The 20208-nt window shown below is 48.6% G+C and overlaps 1 protein-coding gene across 2 annotated transcripts in view; it reads left to right on the top strand.

Moving 5' to 3' along the window:
- Positions 1 to 20208, top strand: part of LOC139567082 (tetraspanin-18B-like) — a 75431-nt gene that overhangs the window by 20950 nt on the left and 34273 nt on the right. The gene's annotated exons all lie outside the window — the stretch shown is intronic.

Raw genomic sequence — 20208 nt, forward strand, 5'->3', positions numbered from 1 at the left:
GTAAGGGGTCAGGGTGAGTCACCATGGAAGAGAGTGTAGAGCCGGGGGTCAGGGGTCATGGTGAGTCACGTGATCAGTCCATCTGTCCCTTTCCTTCCTGTTGCAGTATGACAATTAGGTTCTGCTTGTATCCCGAATGGCTAACTGTCCCCTATGTAGTACACACACACACACACACACACACACACACACACACACACACACACACACACACACACACACACACACACACACACACACACACACACACACACACACACACACACACACTGATCAATAGATAGCAGTGCACAACATAGAGGACAGGATCCCATTAGGGACAGAGTCTGTTCTATTGTTGGATCACAGCGTGGTCCCACTCTGCCAGCCTGGACCAGACCAGCAGAGCCCTGTAGGGGCTGAGTGCCTAAAAGACAGTCTGGCAATTAGTTTGTTCCCCTCCTGCCAGGCCGGGGCAGGGGACAAGCTCCCGCTACGCTGATCCAACCAGACCTCAGGGTTCAAATAGGATTTGAAAGAGAACGAATACTGTTTGAACCCAGGTTTGCAGCCAACACAGGCAGGGAACAGGGACTAGGCTAGGCAGGCCTCCTGCAGACTGGCAGGACAAATGCAGACAGGTCTCCTGCAGACTGGCAGGACTAATGCAGGCAGGCCTCCTGAAGACTGGCAGGACAAATGCAGACAGGTCTCCTGCAGACTGGCAGGACTAATGCAGGCAGGCCTCCTGAAGACTGGCAGGACTAATGCAGACAGGTCTCCTGAAGACTGGCAGGACTAATGCAGACAGGTCTCCTGCAGACTGGCAGGAATAATGCAGACACGAGTCCTGAAGACTGGCAGGACTAATGCAGACAGGTCTCCTGCAGACTGGCAGGACAAATGCAGACAGGTCTCCTGCAGACTGGCAGGACTAATGCAGACAGGCCTCCTGAAGACTGGCAGGACTAATGCAGACAGGTCTCCTGCAGACTGGCAGGACTAATGCAGACAGGGCTCCTGCAGACTGGCAGGACTAATGCAGACAGGTCTCCTGCAGACTGGCAGGTCTAATGCAGGCAGGTCTCCTGTAGACTGGCAGGACTAATGCAGACAGGTCTCCTGCAGACTGACAGGACTAATGCAGACAGTAGTCCTGAAGACTGGCAGGACTAATGCAGACAGGTCTCCTGCAGACTGACAGGACTAATGCAGACAGGAGTCCTGAAGACTGGCAGGACTAATGCAGACAGGTCTCCTGCAGACTGGCAGGACTAATGCAGGCAGGTCTCCTGCAGACTGGCAGGACTAATGCAGACAGGTCTCCTACAGACTGACAGGACTAATGCAGACAGGTCTCCTGCAGACTGGCAGGACTAATGCAGACAGGGAGTCAGGGACAAGGCAGGACTGAGGGAAACAGGCTGTTACAGGGACAAGGCAGGACTAATGCAGACAGGGAGTCAGGGACAAGGCAGGACTGAGGGAAACAGGCTGTTACAGGGACTGGGAGGAGAGACCTTGACCCTGGGAACGGTGGTGAGTGAGATAAGAGACTTCCTGAGATCTACTTCCTAATTGTTGTGAACAACACTTAGCAAGTGGAGATGTGAGGAGTGTTTTTTCAGTGGTGGTAACTTGCCAGATATGTTTTCTGAAGATGGAAGGACCACATCTTGTTTTCTTAGATCCTGATGAAGGCTGTTGTAGCTGGAACATAACCTGCTTATTATGTTCAATGAATTGAAAATGTTCAGTCTGATTAATGAGCTCCTTGCGCAGGTCGGTAATGCCTTCTGTCACAGATCGCTAGGTTTCTGATATACAGTAATAAACATATCACCATTAAACACATATATCAATGATCACCCAAACCAACAGTGTGTGAAGGTTCTCTTCTCTCTCCTGCTCTCCCTCTTTCTCCCTTAGCTCTCTCTCTCCCTCTCTCCCTCTCTCCCTTAGCTCCCTCTCTCGCTTAGCTCGCTCTCTCCCTCTCTCCCTTAGCTCTCTCTCTCCCTCTCTCCCTCTCTCGCTTAGCTCTCACTCTCCCTCTCTCCCTTAGCTCTCTCTCTCCCTCTCTCTCTCTCTCCCTCTCTCTCTCTCCCTCTCTCTCTCCCTCTCTCGCTTAGCTCGCTCTCTCCCTCTCTCCCTTAGCTCTCTCTCTCCCTCTCTCCCTCTCTCGCTTAGCTCTCACTCTCCCTCTCTCCCTTAGCTCTCTCTCTCTCTCTCTCTCTCTCCCTCTCTCTCTCTCTCCCTCTCTCTCTCCCTCTCTCCCTTAGCTCTCTCTCTCCCTCTCTCTCTCTCTCCCTCTCTCCCTTAGCTCTCTCTCTCTCCCTCTCTCCCTTAGCTCTCTCTCTCCCTCTCTCCCTCTCTCCCTTAGCTCTCTCTCTCCCTCTCTCCCTTAGCTCTCTCTCTCCCTCTCTCCCTCTCTCCCTCTCTCCCCCTCTCTCTCTCTCTCTCCCTCTCTCCCTCTCTCTCTCTCTCTCTCCCTCTCTCCCTTAGTTCTCTCCCTCCCTTTCTCCCTTAGCTCTCTCTCTCTCCCTCTCTCCCTTAGTTATCTCCCTCCCTCTCTCCCTCTCTCTCTCTCTCTCTCTCCCTCTCTCCCTTAGCTCTCTCTTTGCTAATGAGAAATTGATATGATGGAGTGATAGTCAGCATGGGAGAAGGAAAGGAGGGATATGGAACTAAACCAACCTCCCTGATTCTTAATACCCTTAATAGTGTTGATGAAACGTCTGTCCTGTGCTTTAACTCAGCAGCCTGTTGTCATGGATATTATTTGACTGAGGACCAGAAGAGTAATGCTGTGTGGCTCTTTCAAGGTCTCCTAAATCTAATGAGATTAAATTAATCCAAATTGAATTAAAAGCAGATGGTCACTGCTACCCCCCCGCCCCCACGGAACTGTCCCGACCCCCTACCCCCTCCTATAGGACTGTCCTCTGAACCCCTTACCCCCCACGGAACTGTCCCCATCCAGCACGACAGCCTCACAGTACAGGCTATAGAACCCCTCCACCACAACAACAACAGAACCCCAATACAGACTATAGAACCCCTCCACCACAACAACAGAACCCCAGTACAGATTATAGAACCCCTCCACCACAACAACAACAGAAACCCCAGTACAGACTATAGAACCCCTCCACCACAACAACAACAGAACCCCAGTACAGACTATAGAACCCCTCCACCACCACAACAACAGAACCCCAGTACAGACTATAAAACCCCTCCACCACCACAACAACAGAACCCCAGTACAGACTATAGAACCCCTCCACCACAACAACAACAGAACCCCAGTACAGACTATAGAACCCCTCCACCACCACAACAACAGAACCCCAGTACAGACTATAGAACCCCTCCACCACCACAACAACATAAACCCCAGTACAGACTATAGAACCCCTCCACCACCACAACAACAGAACCCCAGTACAGACTATAGAACCCCTCCACCACCACAACAACAGAACCCCAGTACAGACTATAGAACCTCTCCACCACAACAACAACAGAACCCCAGTACAGACTATAGAACCCCTCCACCACAACAACAGAACCCCAGTACAGGCTATAGAACCCCTCCACCACAACAACAACAGAACCCCAGTACAGACTATAGAACCCCTCCACCACCACAACAACAGAACCCCAGTACAGACTATAGAACCCCTCCACCACAACAACAGAACCCCAGTACAGACTATAGAACCCCTCCACCACAACAACAACAGAAACCCCAGTACAGACTATAGAACCCCTCCACCACCACAACAACAGAACCCCAGTACAGACTATAGAACCCCTCCACCACCACAACAACAGAACCCCAGTACAGACTATAGAACCCCTCCACCACCACAACAACAACAGAACCCCAGTACAGACTATAGAACCCCTCCACCACCACAACAACAGAAACCCCAGTACAGACTATAGAACCCCTCCACCACCACAACAACAGAACCCCAGTACAGACTATAGAACCCCTCCACCACCACAACAACAGAACCCCAGTACAGACTATAGAACCTCTCCACCACAACAACAACAGAACCCCAGTACAGACTATAGAACCCCTCCACCACAACAACAGAACCCCAGTACAGGCTATAGAACCCCTCCACCACAACAACAACAGAACCCCAGTACAGACTATAGAACCCCTCCACCACCACAACAACAGAACCCCAGTACAGACTATAGAACCCCTCCACCACCACAACAACAGAACCCCAGTACAGACTATAGAACCCCTCCACCACCACAACAACAGAACCCCAGTACAGACTATAGAACCCCTCCACCACCACAACAACAGAACCCCAGTACAGACTATAGAACCCCTCCACCACAACAACAACAGAACCCCAGTACAGACTATAGAACCTCTCCACCACAACAACAACAGAACCCCAGTACAGACTATAGAACCCCTCCACCACAACAACAACAGAACCTCAGTACAGACTATAGAACCCCTCCACCACAACAACAACAGAACCCCAGTACAGACTATAGAACCCCTCCACCACAACAACAGAACCCCAGTTCAGACTATAGAACCCCTCCACCACAACAACAGAACCCCAGTACAGACTTTAGAACCCCTCCACCACCACAACAACAGAACCCCAGTGCAGACTATAGAACCCCTCCACCACCACAACAACAGAACCCCAGTACAGACTATAGAACCCCTCCACCACCACAACAACAGAACCCCAGTACAGACTATAGAACCCCTCCACCACAACAACAACAGAACCCCAGTACAGACTATAGAACCCCTCCACCACAACAACAACAGAACCCCAGTACAGACTTTAGAACCCCTCCACCACCACAACAACAGAACCCCAGTGCAGACTATAGAACCCCTCCACCACCACAACAACAGAACCCCAGTACAGACTATAGAACCCCTCCACCACCACAACAACAGAACCCCAGTACAGACTATAGAACCCCTCCACCACCACAACAACAGAACCCCAGTACAGACTATAGAACCCCTCCACCACAACAACAACAGAACCCCAGTATAGGCTATAGAACCCCTCCACCACCACAACAACAGAACCCCTGTACAGACTATAGAACCCCTCCACCACAACAACAACAGAACCCCAGTACAGACTATAGAATCCCTCCACCACAACAACAACAGAACCCCAGTACAGACTATAGAACCCCTCCACTACAACAACAACAGAACCCCAGTTCAGACTATAGAACCCCTCCACCACAACAACAACAGAACCCCAGTTCAGACTATAGAACCCCTCCACCACAACAACAGAACCCCAGTACAGACTATAGAACCCCTCCACCACAACAACAACAGAACCCCAGTACAGACTATAGAACCCCTCCACCACAACAACAACAGAACCCCAGTACAGACTATAGAACCCCTCCACCACAACAACAGAACCCCAGTGCAGACTATAGAACCCCTCCACCACCACAACAACAGAACCCCAGTACAGACTATAGAACCCCTCCACCACCACAACAACAGAACCCCAGTACAGACTATAGAACCCCTCCACCACCACAACAACAGAACCCCAGTACAGACTATAGAACCCCTCCACCACCACAACAACAGAACCCCAGTACAGACTATAGAACCCCTCCACCACAACAACAACAGAACCCCAGTACAGACTATAGAACCCCTCCACCACCACAACAACAGAACACATAGGTCCTGATGCTGTTATTGTGGTTGTATTCATACCAGTCATCATGTTCACCTCTGACAAAAAGCTTATTTTGTTGTCTTAGATTGGCTAATGATTTCCTAAATATTAAAAAGGAATTCATTTTATCTGGCCATTATCTTTGTCTGGTCCTGATGCTGTTATTGTGGTTGTCTTCATTACCAGTCATACTGTTCTGAGAACAGCACATTAACATCCGTTAATAACACCATGTCCTCATGTGTTTGGTGAGTTACAGCCAGAAGTCTATTGGTCATTATGGTAGTGGGTTACAGTTCCCCCTCCAGCATGGCAAATCGCTGACATGGAGAACAATGTGTTACAGTCCCCCTCCAGCATGGCAAATCGCTGACATGGAGAACAATGTGTTACAGTTCCCCTCCAGCATGGCAAATCCCTGACATGGAGAACAATGTGTTACAGTCCCCCTCCAGCATGGCAAATCCCTGACATGGAGAACAATGTGTTACAGTTTCCCTCCAGCATGGCAAATCCCTGACATGGAGAACAATGTGTTACAGTTCCCCTCCAGCATGGCAAATCCCTGACATGGAGAACAATGTGTTACAGTCCCCCTCCAGCATGGCAAATCCCTGACATGGAGAACAATGTGTTACAGTTCCCCTCCAGCATGGCAAATCCCTGACATGGAGAACAATGTGTTACAGTCCCCCTCCAGCATGGCAAATCGCTGACATGGAGAACAATGGGTAACAGTTTCCCTCCAGCATGGCAAATCCCTGACATGGAGAACAATGTGTTACAGTTTCCCTCCAGCATGGCAAATCCCTGACATGGAGAACAATGGATGAATACCAAATGGCACCCTATTCCCTATATAGTGCACTACTTTTGACTAGGAACCATAGAGCTCTGTGTGGTCCTCGTGTGGTTGAACCAGTAACTCTCTGTGTGGTCCTCGTGTGGTTGAACCAGTAACTCTCTGTGTGGTCCTCATGTGGTTGAACCAGTAACTCTCTGTGTGGTCCTCGTGTGGTTGAACCAGTAACTCTCTGTGTGGTCCTCGTGTGGTTGAACCAGTAACTCTCTGTGTGGTCCTCGTGTGGTTGAACCAGTAACTCTCTGTGTGGTCCTCGTGTGGTTGAACCAGTAACTCTCTGTGTGGTCCTCGTGTGGTTGAACCAGTAACTCTCTGTGTGGTCCTCGTGTGGTTGAACCAGTAACTCTCTGTGTGGTCCTCATGTGGTTGAACCAGTAACTCTCTGTGTGGTCCTCGTGTGGTTGAACCAGTAACTCTCTGTGTGGTCCTCGTGTGGTTGAACCAGTAACTCTCTGTGTGGTCCTCGTGTGGTTGAACCAGTAACTCTCTGTGTGGTCCTCGTGTGGTTGAACCAGTAACTCTCTGTGTGGTCCTCGTGTGGTTGAACCAGTAACTCTCTGTGTGGTCCTAGTGGGGTTGAACCAGTAACTCTCTGTGTGGTCCTAGTGTGGTTGAACCAGTAACTCTCTGTGTGGTCCTCGTGTGGTTGAACCAGTAACTCTCTGTGTGGTCCTAGTGTGGTTGAACCAGTAACTCTCTGTGTGGTCCTAGTGTGGTTGAACCAGTAACTCTCTGTGTGGTCCTAGTGGGGTTGAACCAGTAACTCTCTGTGTGGTCCTCGTGTGGTTGAACCAGTAACTCTCTGTGTGGTCCTCGTGTGGTTGAACCAGTAACTCTCTGTGTGGTCCTCGTGTGGTTGAACCAGTAACTCTCTGTGTGGTCCTCGTGTGGTTGAACCAGTAACTCTCTGTGTGGTCCTAGTGTGGTTGAACCAGTAACTCTCTGTGTGGTCCTAGTGTGGTTGAACCATTAACTCTCTGTGTGGTCCCCGTGTGGTTGAACCAGTAACTCTCTGTGTGGTCCTAGTGTGGTTGAACCAGTAACTCTCTGTGTGGTCCTAGTGGGGTTGAACCAGTAACTCTCTGTGTGGTCCTAGTGTGGTTGAACCAGTAACTCTCTGTGTGGTCCTCGTGTGGTTGAACCAGTAACTCTCTGTGTGGTCCTCGTGTGGTTGAACCAGTAACTCTCTGTGTGGTCCTCGTGTGGTTGAACCAGTAACTCTCTGTGTGGTCCTCGTGTGGTTGAACCAGTAACTCTCTGTGTGGTCCTAGTGTGGTTGAACCAGTAACTCTCTGTGTGGTCCTAGTGGGGTTGAACCAGTAACTCTCTGTGTGGTCCTAGTGGGGTTGAACCAGTAACTCTCTGTGTGGTCCTAGTGTGGTTGAACCAGTAACTCTCTGTGTGGTCCTAGTGGGGTTGAACCAGTAACTCTCTGTGTGGTCCTAGTGGGGTTGAACCAGTAACTCTCTGTGTGGTCCTAGTGGGGTTGAACCAGTAACTCTCTGTGTGGTCCTCGTGTGGTTGAACCAGTAACTCTCTGTGTGGTCCTAGTGGGGTTGAACCAGAAACGCTCTGTGGTTGAGGTTCATTTACCACTGTGACAGTCACTCACCATTATGGCATAGTGAGGCATATTGATATATGACAAACAGAACTTGAAGAAATTTAAGTTGTCATGAACATTAGTTAGTTTGGCTTTGGAGCATTAGCTTAATCATCTCTCCTCTCCTCTCCTCTCCTTTCCTTTCCTCTCCTCTCCTCTCCTCTCCTCTCCTCTCCTCTCCTCTCCTCTCCTCTCCTCTCCTCTCCTCTCCTCTCCTCTCCTGTCCTGTCCTGTCCTCTCCTGTCCTGTCCTGTCCTGTCCTGTCCTCTCCTTTCCTCTCTCCTGTCCTCTCCTGTCCTGTCCTCTCCTGTCCTCTCCTCTCTCCTCTCATGTCCTGTCCTCTCCTCTCTCCTGTCCTGTCCTCTCCCCTCTCCTGTCCTCTCCTGTCCTGTCCTCTCCTTTCCTCTCTCCTGTCCTCTCCTGTCCTGTCCTGTCCTCTCCTGTCCTCTCCTCTCTCCTCTCATGTCCTGTCCTCTCCTCTCTCCTGTCCTGTCCTCTCTCCTGTCCTGTCCTCTCCTTTCCTCGCTCCTGTCCTCTCCTTTCCTATCTTCTGTCCTCTCCTTTCCTCTCTCCTGTCCTCTCCTGTCCTCTCCTTTCCTCTCTCCTGTCCTCTCCTGTCCTCTCCTGTCCTCTCCTTTCCTCTCTCCTGTCCTCTCCTGTCCTCTCCTGTCCTCCCCAGTGCTCTCCTGTCCTCTCCTGTCCTGTCCTCTTCTCTCCTGTCCTCTCCTGTCCTGTCCTCTTCTCTCCTGTCCTCTCCTGTCCTCCTCTCCTGTCCTCTCTAGTGCTCTCCTGTCCTCTCCTGTCCTCTCCTGTCGTCTTTTCCCCTCCTGTCCTCTCTGGTCCTCTCTGTTTGACAGAAAATAGAGTGACAGTGAGTAAGCGGTAGTGTTGTGTGTGGGCAGCAGAAGTCTGGTCATCAACAGGTTCTGACTGTCCTGTTCTCCAGATGAGATGAGTCATCTATCATTCAATCTATCTCTCAGTCTTCTGTTGGACAGCCCTGCAACCTCCACTACAGCTATGTCTCTGATCTGATCTCAGTCTACTGTAGGACAGCCCTGCAACCTCCACTACAGCTATGTCTCTGATCTGATCTCAGTCTTCTGTTGGACAGCCCTGCAACCTCCACTACAGCTATGTCTCTGATCTGATCTCAGTCTACTGTAGGACAGCCCTGCAACCTCCACTACAGCTATGTCTCTGATCTGATCTCAGTCTTCTGTAGGACAGCCCTGCAACCTCCACTACAGCTATGTCTCTGATCTGATCTCAGTCTACTGTAGGACAGCCCTGCAACCTCCACTACAGCTATGTCTCTGATCTGATCTCAGTCTTCTGTTGGACAGCCCTGCAACCTCCACTACAGCTATGTCTCTGATCTGATCTCAGTCTACTGTAGGACAGCCCTGCAACCTCCACTACAGCTATGTCTCTGATCTGATCTCAGTCTACTGTAGGACAGCCCTGCAACCTCCACTACAGCTATGTCTCTGATCTGATCTGATCTCAGTCTTCTGTTGGACAGCCCTGCAACCTCCACTACAGCTATGTCTCTGATCTGATCTGATCTCAGTCTACTGTAGGACAGCCCTGCAACCTCCACTACAGCTATGTCTCTGATCTGATCTCAGTCTTCTGTAGGACAGCCCTGCAACCTCCACTACAGCTATGTCTCTGATCTGATCTCAGTCTACTGTAGGACAGCCCTGCAACCTCCACTACAGCTATGTCTCTGATCTGATCTCAGTCTACTGTAGGACAGCCCTGCAACCTCCACTACAGCTATGTCTCTGATCTGATCTCAGTCTTCTGTAGGACAGCCCTGCAACCTCCACTACAGCTATGTCTCTGATCTGATCTCAGTCTACTGTAGGACAGCCCTGCAACCTCCACTACAGCTATGTCTCTGATCTGATCTCAGTCTTCTGTAGGACAGCCCTGCAACCTCCACTACAGCTATGTCTCTGATCTGATCTCAGTCTACTGTAGGACAGCCCTGCAACCTCCACTACAGCTATGTCTCTGATCTGATCTGATCTCAGTCTTCTGTAGGACAGCCCTGCAACCTCCACTACAGCTATGTCTCTGATCTGATCTCAGTCTACTGTAGGACAGCCCTGCAACCTCCACTACAGCTATGTCTCTGATCTGATCTCAGTCTACTGTAGGACAGCCCTGCAACCTCCACTACAGCTATGTCTCTGATCTGATCTGATCTCAGTCTTCTGTAGGACAGCCCTGCAACCTCCACTACAGCTATGTCTCTGATCTGATCTCAGTCTACTGTAGGACAGCCCTGCAACCTCCACTACAGCTATGTCTCTGATCTGATCTGATCTCAGTCTTCTGTAGGACAGCCCTGCAACCTCCACTACAGCTATGTCTCTGATCTGATCTCAGTCTTCTGTAGGACAGCCCTGCAACCTCCACTACAGCTATGTCTCTGATCTGATCTCAGTCTACTGTAGGACAGCCCTGCAACCTCCACTACAGCTATGTCTCTGATCTGATCTCAGTCTACTGTAGGACAGCCCTGCAACCTCCACTACAGCTATGTCTCTGATCTGATCTCAGTCTACTGTAGGACAGCCCTGCAACCTCCACTACAGCTATGTCTCTGATCTGATCTCAGTCTACTGTAGGACAGCCCTGCAACCTCCACTACAGCTATGTCTCTGATCTGATCTCAGTCTTCTGTAGGACAGCCCTGCAACCTCCACTACAGCTATGTCTCTGATCTGATCTGATCTCAGTCTACTGTAGGACAGCCCTGCAACCTCCACTACAGCTATGTCTCTGATCTGATCTCAGTCTACTGTAGGACAGCCCTGCAACCTCCACTACAGCTATGTCTCTGATCTGATCTCAGTCTTCTGTTGGACAGCCCTGCAACCTCCACTACAGCTATGTCTCTGATCTGATCTGATCTCAGTCTTCTGTAGGACAGCCCTGCAACCTCCACTACAGCTATGTCTCTGATCTGATCTCAGTCTACTGTAGGACAGCCCTGCAACCTCCACTACAGCTATGTCTCTGATCTGATCTGATCTCAGTCTACTGTAGGACAGCCCTGCAACCTCCACTACAGCTATGTCTCTGATCTGATCTCAGTCTACTGTAGGACAGCCCTGCAACCTCCACTACAGCTATGTCTCTGATCTGATCTCAGTCTACTGTAGGACAGCCCTGCAACCTCCACTACAGCTATGTCTCTGATCTGATCTGATCTCAGTCTACTGTAGGACAGCCCTGCAACCTCCACTACAGCTATGTCTCTGATCTGATCTCAGTCTACTGTAGGACAGCCCTGCAACCTCCACTACAGCTATGTCTCTGATCTGATCTCAGTCTACTGTAGGACAGCCCTGCAACCTCCACTACAGCTATGTCTCTGATCTGATCTCAGTCTACTGTAGGACAGCCCTGCAACCTCCACTACAGCTATGTCTCTGATCTGATCTCAGTCTACTGTAGGACAGCCCTGCAACCTCCACTACAGCTATGTCTCTGATCTGATCTCAGTCTTCTGTAGGACAGCCCTGCAACCTCCACTACAGCTATGTCTCTGATCTGATCTGATCTCAGTCTACTGTAGGACAGCCCTGCAACCTCCACTACAGCTATGTCTCTGATCTGATCTGATCTCAGTCTACTGTAGGACAGCCCTGCAACCTCCACTACAGCTATGTCTCTGATCTGATCTGATCTCAGTCTACTGTAGGACAGCCCTGCAACCTCCACTACAGCTATGTCTCTGATCTGATCTCAGTCTTCTGTAGGACAGCCCTGCAACCTCCACTACAGCTATGTCTCTGATCTGATCTCAGTCTACTGTTGGACAGCCCTGCAACCTCCACTACAGCTATGTCTCTGATCTGATCTCAGTCTACTGTAGGACAGCCCTGCAACCTCCACTACAGCTATGTCTCTGATCTGATCTCAGTCTACTGTAGGACAGCCCTGCAACCTCCACTACAGCTATGTCTCTGATCTGATCTCAGTCTACTGTAGGACAGCCCTGCAACCTCCACTACAGCTATGTCTCTGGTCTGATCTGATCTCAGTCTACTGTAGGACAGCCCTGCAACCTCCACTACAGCTATGTCTCTGATCTGATCTGATCTCAGTCTTCTGTTGGACAGCCCTGCAACCTCCACTACAGCTATGTCTCTGATCTGATCTCAGTCTTCTGTAGGACAGCCCTGCAACCTCCACTACAGCTATGTCTCTGATCTGATCTCAGTCTACTGTAGGACAGCCCTGCAACCTCCACTACAGCTATGTCTCTGATCTGATCTCAGTCTACTGTAGGACAGCCCTGCAACCTCCACTACAGCTATGTCTCTGATCTGATCTCAGTCTTCTGTAGGACAGCCCTGCAACCTCCACTACAGCTATGTCTCTGATCTGATCTCAGTCTACTGTAGGACAGCCCTGCAACCTCCACTACAGCTATGTCTCTGATCTGATCTCAGTCTTCTGTAGGACAGCCCTGCAACCTCCACTACAGCTATGTCTCTGATCTGATCTCAGTCTTCTGTAGGACAGCCCTGCAACCTCCACTACAGCTATGTCTCTGATCTGATCTCAGTCTACTGTAGGACAGCCCTGCAACCTCCACTACAGCTATGTCTCTGATCTGATCTCAGTCTACTGTAGGACAGCCCTGCAACCTCCACTACAGCTATGTCTCTGATCTGATCTGATCTCAGTCTTCTGTAGGACAGCCCTGCAACCTCCACTACAGCTATGTCTCTGATCTGATCTCAGTCTACTGTAGGACAGCCCTGCAACCTCCACTACAGCTATGTCTCTGATCTGATCTGATCTCAGTCTTCTGTAGGACAGCCCTGCAACCTCCACTACAGCTATGTCTCTGATCTGATCTCAGTCTACTGTAGGACAGCCCTGCAACCTCCACTACAGCTATGTCTCTGATCTGATCTCAGTCTTCTGTAGGACAGCCCTGCAACCTCCACTACAGCTATGTCTCTGATCTGATCTCAGTCTACTGTAGGACAGCCCTGCAACCTCCACTACAGCTATGTCTCTGATCTGATCTCAGTCTTCTGTTGGACAGCCCTGCAACCTCCACTACAGCTATGTCTCTGATCTGATCTGATCTCAGTCTTCTGTTGGACAGCCCTGCAACCTCCACTACAGCTATGTCTCTGATCTGATCTCAGTCTACTGTAGGACAGCCCTGCAACCTCCACTACAGCTATGTCTCTGATCTGATCTCAGTCTACTGTTGGACAGCCCTGCAACCTCCACTACAGCTATGTCTCTGATCTGATCTCAGTCTTCTGTTGGACAGCCCTGCAACCTCCACTACAGCTATGTCTCTGATCTGATCTCAGTCTACTGTAGGACAGCCCTGCAACCTCCACTACAGCTATGTCTCTGGTCTGATCTCAGTCTTCTGTTGGACAGCCCTGCAACCTCCACTACAGCTATGTCTCTGATCTGATCTCAGTCTACTGTAGGACAGCCCTGCAACCTCCACTACAGCTATGTCTCTGATCTGATCTGATCTCAGTCTACTGTTGGACAGCCCTGCAACCTCCACTACAGCTATGTCTCTGATCTGATCTGATCTCAGTCTTCTGTTGGACAGCCCTGCAACCTCCACTACAGCTATGTCTCTGATCTGATCTCAGTCTACTGTAGGACAGCCCTGCAACCTCCACTACAGCTATGTCTCTGGTCTGATCTCAGTCTTCTGTTGGACAGCCCTGCAACCTCCACTACAGCTATGTCTCTGATCTGATCTCAGTCTTCTGTTGGACAGCCCTGCAACCTCCACTACAGCTATGTCTCTGATCTGATCTCAGTCTACTGTAGGACAGCCCTGCAACCTCCACTACAGCTATGTCTCTGATCTGATCTCAGTCTTCTGTTGGACAGCCCTGCAACCTCCACTACAGCTATGTCTCTGATCTGATCTCAGTCTACTGTAGGACAGCCCTGCAACCTCCACTACAGCTATGTCTCTGATCTGATCTCAGTCTACTGTAGGACAGCCCTGCAACCTCCACTACAGCTATGTCTCTGATCTGATCTCAGTCTACTGTAGGACAGCCCTGCAACCTCCACTACAGCTATGTCTCTGATCTGATCTCAGTCTACTGTAGGACAGCCCTGCAACCTCCACTACAGCTATGTCTCTGATCTGATCTCAGTCTTCTGTTGGACAGCCCTGCAACCTCCACTACAGCTATGTCTCTGGTCTGATCTCAGTCTACTGTAGGACAGCCCTGCAACCTCCACTACAGCTATGTCTCTGATCTGATCTCAGTCTACTGTAGGACAGCCCTGCAACCTCCACTACAGCTTTGTCTCTGATCTGATCTGATCTCAGTCTACTGTAGGACAGCCCTGCAACCTCCACTACAGCTATGTCTCTGATCTGATCTGATCTCAGTCTTCTGTTGGACAGCCCTGCAACCTCCACTACAGCTATGTCTCTGATCTGATCTCAGTCTACTGTAGGACAGCCCTGCAACCTCCACTACAGCTATGTCTCTGGTCTGATCTCAGTCTTCTGTTGGACAGCCCTGCAACCTCCACTACAGCTATGTCTCTGATCTGATCTCAGTCTTCTGTTGGACAGCCCTGCAACCTCCACTACAGCTATGTCTCTGATCTGATCTCAGTCTACTGTAGGACAGCCCTGCAACCTCCACTACAGCTATGTCTCTGATCTGATCTCAGTCTACTGTAGGACAGCCCTGCAACCTCCACTACAGCTATGTCTCTGATCTGATCTCAGTCTACTGTAGGACAGCCCTGCAACCTCCACTACAGCTATGTCTCTGATCTGATCTCAGTCTACTGTAGGACAGCCCTGCAACCTCCACTACAGCTATGTCTCTGATCTGATCTCAGTCTTCTGTTGGACAGCCCTGCAACCTCCACTACAGCTATGTCTCTGGTCTGATCTCAGTCTACTGTAGGACAGCCCTGCAACCTCCACTACAGCTATGTCTCTGATCTGATCTCAGTCTACTGTAGGACAGCCCTGCAACCTCCACTACAGCTATGTCTCTGATCTGATCTCAGTCTACTGTAGGACAGCCCTGCAACCTCCACTACAGCTATGTCTCTGATCTGATCTCAGTCTACTGTAGGACAGCCCTGCAACCTCCACTACAGCTATGTCTCTGATCTGATCTCAGTCTACTGTAGGACAGCCCTGCAACCTCCACTACAGCTATGTCTCTGATCTGATCTGATCTCAGTCTTCTGTTGGACAGCCCTGCAACCTCCACTACAGCTATGTCTCTGATCTGATCTCAGTCTTCTGTAGGACAGCCCTGCAACCTCCACTACAGCTATGTCTCTGATCTGATCTCAGTCTACTGTAGGACAGCCCTGCAACCTCCACTACAGCTATGTCTCTGATCTGATCTCAGTCTACTGTAGGACAGCCCTGCAACCTCCACTACAGCTATGTCTCTGATCTGATCTCAGTCTACTGTTGGACAGCCCTGCAACCTCCACTACAGCTATGTCTCTGGTCTGATCTCAGTCTTCTGTTGGACAGCCCTGCAACCTCCACTACAGCTATGTCTCTGATCTGATCTCAGTCTACTGTAGGACAGCCCTGCAACCTCCACTACAGCTATGTCTCTGGTCTGATCTCAGTCTTCTGTTGGACAGCCCTGCAACCTCCACTACAGCTATGTCTCTGATCTGATCTCAGTCTACTGTAGGACAGCCCTGCAACCTCCACTACAGCTATGTCTCTGGTCTGATCTCAGTCTACTGTAGGACAGCCCTGCAACCTCCACTACAGCTATGTCTCTGATCTGATCTCAGTCTTCTGTAGGACAGCCCTGCAACCTCCACTACAGCTATGTCTCTGATCTGATCTGATCTCAGTCTTCTGTAGGACAGCCCTGCAACCTCCACTACAGCTATGTCTCTGATCTGATCTGATCTCAGTCTTCTGTAGGACAGCCCTGCAACCTCCACTACAGCTATGTCTCTGATCTGATCTCAGTCTTCTGTAGGACAGCCCTGCAACCTCCACTACAGCTATGTCTCTGACAGATCGGATCTCTCGCTCCCTCTCTCCCTCTCCCTCCCTCCCTCCCTCTCCCTCTCCCTCTCCCTCTCCCTCTCCCTCGCTCTCTCAGATCTGCTGCCAGTGACAACCTGTATCAGCTGTAACAGTTGTATTTGCTTCTCTGTACCTGGCGAGGCATCAACCACATCGACAGTCAAAGGGCTTCCTGCTGCTCTTTGGAATTTAATTGTGTATATTCTTTTTGTCAACAACTTCACCTTGTGATGTTTTTGATACCGTAGTAGTTAGTGAGCGTTGTGAGATTGTGTTAGCGTTCTTTTCGTCACAGGTGTAGATGTGATTTTTCTTCCTTCAGCCACATCGCAGTACATTTTAACCTTGAGCGTATAGTACAGTAGAACATTGGAAAATGAATCAGGTTGAACTTCTTTCAAATCCTGGGGCAGTTCCCATAGCATAACACACTACAGCATACCATTCCCATTCCCATTATTTTCCAACAACAACATTTATCATGATGTCATTCCCCTCCATTTTAATGCAGTGGTTTCTATAGAAACCGCAGGATATTGTAATGTAGACCCCGTTGTATATGAGGCCCGTATGAATGAACTAACCCCTTTGCCTATTTATATTGATTTGATGACAGTGTGTTGTCACTGCTGATCAAGAGGGGAAATTGCGTGTCAGAGCTGCAGCACAAACTGGAATAAACATCGAAGGTAAAACTGGTGTAAACAGCGGAGGTGAAACTGGTGTAAACAGCTGAGGTAAAACTGGTTTAAACAGCTGAGGTAAAACTGGTTTAAACAGCTGAGGTAAAACTGGTTTAAACAGCTGAGGTAAAACTGGTGTAAACATCAAAGGTAAAACTGGTTTAAACAGCTGAGGTAAAACTGGTGTAAACAGCTGAGGTAAAACTGGTTTAAACAGCTGAGGTAAAACTGGTTTAAACAGCTGAGGTAAAACTGGTTTAAACAGCTGAGGTAAAACTGGTATAAACAGCTGAGGTAAAACTGGTTTAAACAGCTGAGGTAAAACTGGTATAAACAGCTGAGGTAAAACTGGTATAAACAGCTGAGGTAAAACTGGTGTAAACATCAAAGGTAAAACTGGTTTAAACAGCTGAGGTAAAACTGGTGTAAACAGCTGAGGTAAAACTGGTTTAAACAGCTGAGGTAAAACTGGTTTAAACAGCTGAGGTAAAACTGGTTTAAACAGCTGAGGTAAAACTGGTATAAACAGCTGAGGTAAAACTGGTATAAACAGCTGAGGTAAAACTGGTATAAACAGCTGAGGTAAAACTGGTGTAAACAGCTGAGGTAAAACTGGTATAAACAGCTGAGGTAAAACTGGTATAAACAGCTGAGGTAAAACTGGTGTAAACAGCTGAGGTAAAACTGGTATAAACAGCTGAGGTAAAACTGGTGTAAACAGCTGAGGTAAAACTGGTATAAACAGCTGAGGTAAAACTGGTGTAAACAGCTGAGGTAAAACTGGTGTAAACAGCTGAGGTAAAACTGGTATAAACAGCTGAGGTAAAACTGGTATAAACAGCTGAGGTAAAACTGGTATAAACAGCTGAGGTAAAACTGGTATAAACAGCTGAGGTAAAACTGGTATAAACAGCTGAGGTAAAACTGGTGTAAACAGCTGAGGTAAAACTGGTATAAACAGCTGAGGTAAAACTGGTATAAACAGCTGAGGTAAAACTGATATAAACAGCTGAGGTAAAACTGGTGTAAACAGCTGAGGTAAAACTGGTATAAACAGCTGAGGTAAACCTGGTTTAAACAGCTGAGGTAAAACTGGTGTAAACAGCTGAGGTAAAACTGGTGTAAACAGCTGAGGTAAAACTGGTATAAACAGCTGAGGTAAACCTGGTTTAAACAGCTGAGGTAAAACTGGTGTAAACAGCTGAGGTAAAACTGGTATAAACAGCTGAGGTAAAACTGGTATAAACAGCTGAGGTAAAACTGGTGTAAACAGCTGAGGTAAAACTGGTATAAACAGCTGAGGTAAAACTGGTATAAACAGCTGAGGTAAAACTGGTATAAACAGCTGAGGTAAAACTGGTGTAAACAGCTGAGGTAAAACTGGTATAAACAGCTGAGGTAAACCTGGTTTAAACAGCTGAGGTAAAACTGGTGTAAACAGCTGAGGTAAAACTGGTATAAACAGCTGAGGTAAAACTGGTATAAACAGCTGAGGTAAAACTGGTATAAACAGCTGAGGTAAAACTGGTATAAACAGCTGAGGTAAAACTGGTGTAAACAGCTGAGGTAAAACTGGTGTAAACAGCTGAGGTAAAACTGGTATAAACATGCAGCAAAGCTGGTTCAATGAGGGATTTTTGCACTCTAGTGTTAAATGGTTCTAATTTAATTCACTAGAACACAGCCAATTAGTTTGATTATCTCAATTAAGCAAAAAACTGCCATAATCAACAGAGAGACATTTAACCCTCTAAACTCCCTCTGTCAATGACCATAGGAGTTAGCTAGCAAGACAACACAAACATATCTGGGACCAGGCTATCTCTGCTGTGGGGTTGCAGTACAATTACAGTCAGTTATTACTATGTCCCTGTTGCTATTCTCAATGTCAAAAATGTACTTAATATGTTTTATGGTTTGTGTTGTCTCGTGCTGCCAGTCATCACAGGGTATGCTTAGCTAAGTTACAGTTCTAGAGAAACCTAGAACAGCTGGAGTCCAGGCTATGGAGAAACCTAGAACAGCTGGAGTCCAGGCTATGGAGAAACCTAGAACATCTGGAGTCCAGGCTATGGAGAAACCTAGAACATCTGGAGTCCAGGCTATGGAGAAATATAGAACAGCTGGAGACCAGGCTATGGAGAAACCTAGAACAGCTGGAGTCCAGGCTATGGAGAAACCTAGAACATCTGGAGTCCAGGCTATGGAGAAACCTAGAACAGCTGGAGTCCAGGCTATGGAGAAATATAGAACAGCTGGAGACCAGGCTATGGAGAAACCTAGAACAGCTGGAGACCAGGCTATGGAGAAACCTAGAACATCTGGAGTCCAGGCTATGGAGAAACCTAGAACAGATGGAGTCCAGGCTATGGAGAAATATAGAACAGCTGGAGACCAGGCTATGGTGTGTTTAACTAAGTGGACAGTATACTGCTTTGTGGACTTAAAAATGAGATGTCAATCTCAACATGTCTCAATGCCTTCCCTGGTTCATTAGAGGATAAAGCAACATGTCAATGGTGAAATGTGAAGAGAGAAGTCTGAATGTTGTTTTATAACCCAAGAGAACACTTCATCCCAAATGGCACCACATTCCCTATAGAGTACTGTACTCTCTCTCTCTCTCTCTCTCTCTCTCTCTCTCTCTCTCTCTCTCTCTCTCTCTCTCTCTCTCTCTCTCTCTCTCTCTCTCTGTGTCTCTCTCTCTCTCTCTCTCTGTGTCTCTCTCTCTCTCTCTGTGTCTCTCTCTCTCTCTCTGTGTCTCTCTCTCGCTCTCTCTCTCAATAGGCCCTGGTCAAAAGTAGCTTACTTTATAGTGAATAGGGGTGCCATTTGGGATATACCCTTATATACAGCTGGGTGATGGAGGATTTTGCTACAGTATGACGCTTGTCATGTGAAGTTGCATCAGCTTCCTTCTGAGATGACATCATCGGCATCATGCTGCTCATTGGTGCTTTTAAAGTGACAGCTAAGTTATATCGCTCTCTTTTTAAAATCCAATGCTGTGGCATTTACTGCTTTAACACAGAGATGTCTGACTTACAAAAAGGTTGTGCAGGGTTTTGTTCTAGCCCAGTATGAACACAAACCCCGATTGAACAACCAAGAGCTTGATGATATAAATCATGTCTAATAAACACTGGTTCAGGAACAAGTACCTACATAGTCCTGTGGGCTCCTAGGACCTGAGGTTGATGATATAAATCATGTCTATTAAACACTGGTTCAGGAACAAGTACCTACATACTCTTGTGGGCCTCCTAGAACCTGAGGTTGATGAACTACGTCTGACT

The sequence above is a fragment of the Salvelinus alpinus genome, unplaced genomic scaffold (genome assembly GCF_045679555.1).
Source record: "Salvelinus alpinus unplaced genomic scaffold, SLU_Salpinus.1 scaffold_42, whole genome shotgun sequence".
Lineage (NCBI taxonomy): Eukaryota > Metazoa > Chordata > Actinopteri > Salmoniformes > Salmonidae > Salvelinus > Salvelinus alpinus.